This window comes from Hemiscyllium ocellatum, unplaced genomic scaffold, assembly GCF_020745735.1.
Source record: "Hemiscyllium ocellatum isolate sHemOce1 unplaced genomic scaffold, sHemOce1.pat.X.cur. scaffold_372_pat_ctg1, whole genome shotgun sequence".
Lineage (NCBI taxonomy): Eukaryota > Metazoa > Chordata > Chondrichthyes > Orectolobiformes > Hemiscylliidae > Hemiscyllium > Hemiscyllium ocellatum.
In genome coordinates, this window is record NW_026868595.1 from 58,355 (window position 1) to 66,220 (window position 7,866).

The 7,866-nt window shown below is 41.4% G+C and overlaps 1 non-coding gene across 1 annotated transcript; it reads right to left on the reverse strand.

Moving 5' to 3' along the window:
* Positions 1 to 6,730: 6,730 nt before the first annotated feature.
* On the reverse strand, positions 6,731 to 6,812 carry trnas-uga (transfer RNA serine (anticodon UGA)). The gene has a single exon. It is a non-coding gene; the product is annotated as a tRNA-Ser (tRNA).
* Positions 6,813 to 7,866: the final 1,054 nt, after the last annotated feature.

The following is a 7,866-nucleotide window of genomic DNA, read 5'->3' on the forward strand; positions in this document are numbered from 1 at the left end:
GCATTACCGCCAAAACAAACCTTCTAAATTTGTAAAAGTGATGGTTGGCAACTAATGAGAAGTTTTGATAAATATGATGATCCCACACATAATACTGAAAATTTGCCTGCATTACAATGTTGAAATACCGAATGAACCTGCTTCTGTCGATCTGAAACACTAACTCTACTTTGCTCCATGGATCCTGCCAGGCGCTGAGTTTCTCCAGCATTCCATGTTTTTGTTTCACATTTCCAGCATCCGCAGCTCTTTGTCTTATGTTAACCTGAACCGTGTTTTTTGACAAAACATGACCACTTCTCAGCCACATCCATCATTTCCTGCTTTAGGAATGCTGCCACTACGACAAACGAGCACAGGAAATTTCACATTCCTCGACTGGAAATCGAACTTGAGCCAGACCGCTGGGAGCACTGAATCAGAAACAGTAGAGAACCACAGAAAACAACAGACCCTGTCGTCCCTTTCATCAATTACACTGCTGTTGTAAGGTTTGTAGCTCAGGTTGATGTTTCGGGTGTAAGTTTGCTCGCTGAGCTGTAGGTTTGAGATTCAGACGTTTCATTACCTGGCTAGGTAACATCATCATTGGGACCTCTAAGTGAAGCGAAACTGTTGTCTCCTTGCGTTCTATTTATACATTTGTCCTGGATGGGGTTCGTGAGGTTTGGGGTGATGTCATTTCCTTTTCGTTTTCTGAGAGGTTGATAGATGGTATCGAGATATATGTATTTGTTTATGGCGTTGTGGATGGAGTGCCAGGAGGAAGAAACCGACAGCAACCGACATCACAGTCGAAAGAAAGGACAACGGAGAACTACAAACCTGCGTATACAGAAAACCGACAAACACTGACCAAATACTTAACTACACCAGCAACCATCCCAACACACACAAACAAAGGTTGTCAGAACACTATTCCAACGAGGCACCATACACTGCAGCACAGACGAACGTCAGAAAACAGAGGTGAATCACCTATACAACGTATTCATGAAGAATGGACACTCAAAAAGTACAGTCCGCAGATTCCTCGAGAACAAACCATGACAAGCAGACCAAACACAGCCAGAAACACTAACAACCTTACGATACATCAAAGAAGTTTCAGAAATGACAGCTAGACTACTAAGACCCCTCGGAATCCTAGTAGCAAACAAACCCACCAACACTCTCAAATAAAAACTAGCAAACTTAAAAGACCCAGTACAACTCATGGACAAAACCAATGTCACCTACAAAATTCCATGCAAGGACTGCCACAACGACAACGTAGGACAAACAGGAACAAGGTTAGCCACCAGGATACACGAACACCAGCTATTCACAAAAAGACACGACCCTCTCTCCATCGTAGCCCTACACACGGATGTAAAAAAACATTTCGACTGGAACAACACATCTATCCTAGGACAGGCTAAGCAAAGATATACCAGAGAATTCCTAGAGGCTTGGTACTCCAAACACAACGCCATAAACAAACATGTAGATCTAGATACCATCTGTCAACCACTCGGAAAACGAACAGGAAATGACATCACTAGAAACCCCAGCAACCCCATCCAGGACAAACCTATAAATAGAAAGCAGGAGACAACAGCTTCGCTTCACTGCGAGGTCGCCACTGATGATGTTACCTAAATTAGTCTCGAGGAAAATGGAGTGAGAAGATAAACAAAGCGAGAGAGAGGAAAGCGAGAGGGAGAGAGAAAGAAAGGGGGGAGAAGAATGAGAAAAAGTTAGAGAAGAGAAGGAGAGAGAGACAGAGAGACGGGAGATAGAGAGGGAGGAAAAAGAGAGAGAAAGTCCTTGGATGAGCAAAGGGAGATAAGAAAGGAACAGAGAAGAGAGAAGGAGAGAGAAAATTTGAACTTGAGAAGTTGCGACTTTGTCAGCAAAGTCAAGTTAGCAGGATGGAAATTAAAAGAGAAATTAGTGATATATGTAAATGTGTCACAACTCCGCAACATTTTGATGAGGATGATGTTGAAGCCTTCTTCATTTCAATCAAAAACATGGCTAGGCAGATGGAATGGTCCGAGGATTGATGGGTAATGCGAGTTCAGACTAAACTCGAAGACAGAGCGAGTAAGGGATTTGGTATGATATTACGTGAGGTGTGAAAAGATTATGAATGAGTAAAACAGGCTCCTTTGAGTGCTTCTGAACCGGTACCAGATGTATATCGAGAGCGTTTCTGAAACACAGGTCAGACTTATGTTGAGTTAAAAAGAAATAAACACAATACTTTGATGGATGGATTCTTATTTGGATAAAGAGAGGATATTTCAGGCTATTAGAGAGATAATTCTGCTGGAGGAGTTCAAAAATACACTTTTAGAGATTGCAAGAATTCACGTGGAGGAAAAAAAGATTTCGGAAAGTCAGAAGGACAGCAGAATTAGTAGATGAGTACATGCTGGTGCATAAGACAAGCTTTTGAACAGATATTCGTCCTGTGAAGGATCCAAATTGGCAGAAGGGGAGATTCTGCATTACTAAACCAAGAACCTTCCTGCACTTGGAAGATATTAGAGCAGGAAAAAAAGAAGTCCAAGAGAGTCGAAAGGAGGTGAAAGGACTCAGCTGTTTCCATTCTGGCAAAGTTGAATACGGAAAGTATTTGAATACGGACAGTACTTGTCGTTAATTAAAGGCGTTGTGGAAAATAGAAGTGTTTAAAGAAGCTAAACTGGTGGCACGAGAGTGACACGATCTAACCAGTTGCTGGTAGTAAGGGATGGGCGAATATGTACCCTTTCATATCTATTTCCCATGAGTGTTGTAATTTGTGGTATATATGAGCAGAAATTTAGCGTTCCCTTATGTAAGATCACGTTGGAGCCCCAATTTGTGCCGGGGAAATTTACGCTGGGCGTGATAGACAGAGTGTCAGTTCCACGAATTCAGCTTGTGCTTGGAAATGATTTGGCAAGATCCAAATTGGAAGTGACTCCCCTTATTGTGGAGAAGCCCAAGGAAGACGAAGAAACTGAGGAGTTAAAACAGAAATATCTTTCTATTTTCCCAGATCCCACTCTCAATAGGCACAGCACCAAGTGACAAGTAAAAAGAAAGATGAAGGAGTTGAGTTTAGGTCAGCTGATACACTACTTGATGTGATTCGTGCAGTGGGCCGAAGTACACAAGACTGTGTTGCAGCTACAACATAGAGAGGAAGTGTTATGGGTAGCACATGAACTACCTATAGGGGGTCCCCGAGGGTGACGAAACACGCAAGCTAAATACTAAACATTTCTCTTGGCCTGGAATGCACACGGGATGTGGTTGCTTTTTCTGACAATGTCATACATGTCAAATGGCAGGTAGTCTCAGGCGGCAATAAAAACACGCCTTTGTTGCCAATTACCACAGTTGGAGAATCTTTCAGGTGGATTATAATTGATTGTGTGCATCCCCTTCCGAGAACTAAATGTCAGAACCAGTGCTTGTTGACTACAATGGATGTGCTATCCATATTTCCAATGGCAATTCCTTCCCGGAGTATCAAGGCCACAATTCTGGTAGAGGAGTTAGTAGCTTTCTTCACACGCTATGACCTAACTAGTCAGACTAAGGGTCAAATTTTACTGTACAACTGCTTAAGGAGGTTTTTGATAGCTGAGATACAACACTTTAAATCTAGTGCATATCTTCCTGAATCGTTGGGAACTTTAGAAAGATGGCTTAAGACCTTGAAGACCATGAAGAGAGCATACTGTCAAGATTACCCGAATGATTGGGAAAAAGATATCCCATTCGTATTGTTTGCCATTAAGAATGTTCCAAACGAATCCACTCAGTCAATTCCTTTTAAGTTCATATTCGCACATGAAGTGATTGCCCTTTGGAATTAATTAAAGAAACAAATGACAGGGTCAAAGTCGAAGATCACACAATTAAATCATGTATCGGAATTGAGGGAGAGACTAAATTTAGTCAGTGATTCAGCAAAACAGCACCCAAAGATGGCACAGCGTAGAATTACGCAGGTGGCAGATAAAAATCTGGGACTCAGAAGTTTTCCCACAGGGATAACTTGTCAGTACTGTTACCAATCATAGGTGATCCCTTTAAAGTTAGGTTTACTGGTCCCTGTGAAAAGTTGAGTCAGTTGAACTATTTAGCAAAGATGTCAGATAGAAAATAAAACTGTATTGGATATGTCATGTGAACATGTTGAAAACGTATTACACATCAAAGGAAGAACTGGAGGAAGAGTTGTTCGTTACTGCCCAGCAGAGTGAGGAATCGAATTCAGTTGCTTTGAATTTTGATGTACCTCAAAACAGATTCTAAAATGATGAAGTCCTTGAGGAGTGGGATGGATTAGAAAGCTGTCTGTCTCAGGAGCATAGAAAAGTGTTGAAAGATTTTTTGTTCCGACAGAGTCATGGTACATGCAAGAATCACATGGAGAGGATGAAAGCAATTGAACACGAAGTAGATGTGGGGAATTCTGCTGCGATAAAGCAGCAACCCTCTCGACTTAATCGTCTCAAAGGCTAACAGGACTGGATGCAGGTGAACACCATGCTCGACGAGAACATCATTGAACCAAGCCAGAGCGCGTGGAGTTCGCTGATTTTCTTAGTTACCAAACCAGATGATTTGTGTTGAATTTCGTGTGGATTATGGAACGGCCAACGCCGTTACAAAATCGAACTCATATCCAATTTCTAGATTAGAGGACTGCATCCAGAAAGTCGGACAAGCCAGTTACATCACCAAGTCGGGCATAATGCGTGGCTACTGGAAGGTACCATTGTCAAAGTTGGTGAACAAATCTCTGCGCTTGTAACTCCATATAGGCTATATCAGTTTAAAGTGATGCACTTTTGAATGAAGAACAAGCCCGGCACACCCAAAGACACTTGTACAGAGTTGTGGCCGGGTTGACAAATTGTGTAATCTATTTGGACGATGTAGTGATCCTTAGCAATTTAAGGAATGATCACAAGGGTCTGTTGGCAGAGCTCTTTGAACGACCACGAGAAGCGAAACTGATGACAAACATATAAAAAACAGAATTCACGGAAGCAGAGGTGATGTTCTTGGGATGTAACATCGGTCATGGCAGGTTGAGCACCCTCTGGAACGTGAGGACGAAGGCTTCTGAGGAATTGCCATGATCAATCTCGAAGAAAGAGTTTCTTTAATTCTTCAGACTCAGCGGACTCTATCAGAAGTCTGTTCCAAACGATACTAGTGTAGTGGCATCGTTAACCGATTTGCTGAAGAACAACACAACTTTTCGGTGTTCAGCAACATGGCACGTGGCAATTGACCATTTGAAGTCGATATTAACCACCAAACCAGTATTACCTGCACCAAACATCTAAAAAGAACTTTTAAAGTAGCCATCGATGGTCGTTAGAGTTGGAGGTGTACTCCAACGGGAAAAATGAGCATGGGGAAGAACTGCTAGTTGATAACTTTTCATAGAAAATCAACATCTATCAGAAGAAATGCTCCACAATCGAAAAAAAAACTATTGAGTTTGGTACTGGCGTTACACATTTAATGTATGTGCCACGAATAATGGATCGGAGAGGTTATGTACACAGACCACAATCCGCTAAAACGTTGTATATACGTAATAATATGAGACTATTTCGTTGGCTTCTTATGGAAGAGACGTTCACTTTAAAAATCATGCATGTTGTGGGTCAGTAGAATGAAATCACAGATACGTTATCGCAGATTCAACTGATGGTGTTCAGATGAGATTGTCTTTATTTCATGTTTTATATGTTTATATAGGAAAAAAACTAAGTCGAAATTGTATGAAATTTATCGATATGTTAGGGTAAAGTATTTTTTTTTAAAAATGAAAACATATCTTCATTATGATGGTTCATTGTTTCCTGTAGAGGCGATGTGTTTTAAACATATTAGTGCACATTTAAGAGATTTAAAAGCAGCAGAACAACCAGACACAGAAACAAGTGTTCTCAATAAGACAACGACATAATCCTGGGTCGAACAATTCAATTCGTTCATTGCCTGGAGACATAAATATTTCGAGTTTGGCCACTCAGTTTAAATTTTAATCAGGAAAATATATAAATTTCATTTCAAATTTTAATTGCGTCTCTTGAAAGTCTTTAAAAATAAACAGGGACCCAATCAGATGCTCTGGGGTATGAGATGGGGGACATTGAACAGTTGAGAGGAGGACTGCCAGGACCTTGCATGTAACAATCTTCTTGAAAAAAATATATATGTGGAAAATAACTTTTCGATCCGTGATCTTTGACACAGAACCTCCCAACAGGGACAAAGAAGAGACAGGAAGATCCGAAGACAAGAACCTACAGCTGCCTGGTTTTGATAAAGAAGTGCTGTTTTGTAAACCTTAACTGGGAGTTTTATTTGAATAGCATTATCGAATGGAACAACAAAATGGGTAATAGAAATACATTGGATTGTTAATTAATCTCTCTCTTACTTTACAAATGAAGTGCTGAATTTTTACTTCGTGTAGTTCTTGGCCAATCGAATTGTTGCAGATTCCTGTACAGCATAAATCGTTTCTGTGTTACTGGTTTTATCGTAAGCTGGAGGGTTTATGCTGTGTCATAACGAGTCTAAACAAATTTGGCAAAACAAGTGTGCATCTGTGCAGTTCATTGAGTGAACTGGAGATTTGCACCATTCATGACCTGGATGAAGTGATTCTCCCCGCCGTGATCTGAATCTCCAAAAGCGAAAGGCCACCCAACTTCGCCGTAGTTGACAGGATTTGAACCTGCGTGGGAATGCCCCAATGGATTTCAAGTCCATCGCCTTAACCACTCGGCCACAACTACAAATGGACGCACAGAGTTCTCATTTCCAGGTCTCTGTCCCTGGGGAGCTTAGCAGTAGTGAATCATGGTTTGGTTTATTTGAATTCAAAACCCACAGCTTTCAAATCGATGAAATGTCTGGACAAAGTGGGTCTGGGTGTTCCACCCCGATAGGTGGGATCTATATTCAACTTAAACGACGGCGGAAAATGCAGAAAAATACTCAGCGGGTCGAGCAGGATCTGGGCTGGGAAAAGGCGATTCAATGTTTCAAAACTTCTTCAGAACTCCGTTTTCTCCAAGTAGTACTGACAAACCTGTTGACATTCCCCAGAATTTTCTATTTTTTTTTCACATTCCCAACATCCACAGTCCTTTGCATTAGCCATTAAAACGATACAGAAATTCCTTTGCGATTCTGGATAAGATTCCGGTTTGGGGAACATTTTCCTGACCACATTAAAATCCCGGAGCTGTGCAGGAAAGAAAACCGATGAAGTATGAGCAGTGAGAGATCCGACCCTGGAACGTCCCAAACCATCAACCGCTCGGTTAATGGATGAATGTGTTGACCAATTACGCAACAGAGACGGGTAAACTTACTCATTGCACGATCCAAAAACAGTAAATCCTGGGACATTCACTGCAGTGAAATGGCAACAATCCTGTACCAGCTGCAAACACATCCACGTCACAGCAACCAACTTTTCTCCAAAAGGATTCCTGCTCTCTTCGAGGCATTTTCTTAACTTGTTTGTACCTGAGTCTTCTCGTGGTCTTGTAGCTGTGGCGAGGTTTGAAATCCTGACGTGCAGGAAGGAAATTCCTTTCCATATCTCAGATCAGTTCATGTCCAGAGAACAACAGAGTCAACGTCGCGGCCACTTGAAGACTGGCTGTGTTAAGTGGAGCAATCCACCCTTCGTTCACCTCTGATTTCGCTTCCCAAAGAGATTATAAAGTTTTCCAAAGCTGGAGACATGCGTTTACTGTTATTTTTCCTTGTTTTCTTTAACTTAACAACTGGCGATATTTTCCCAAAATATCTTCACAATCCTCCGCCTTGCATTATGTC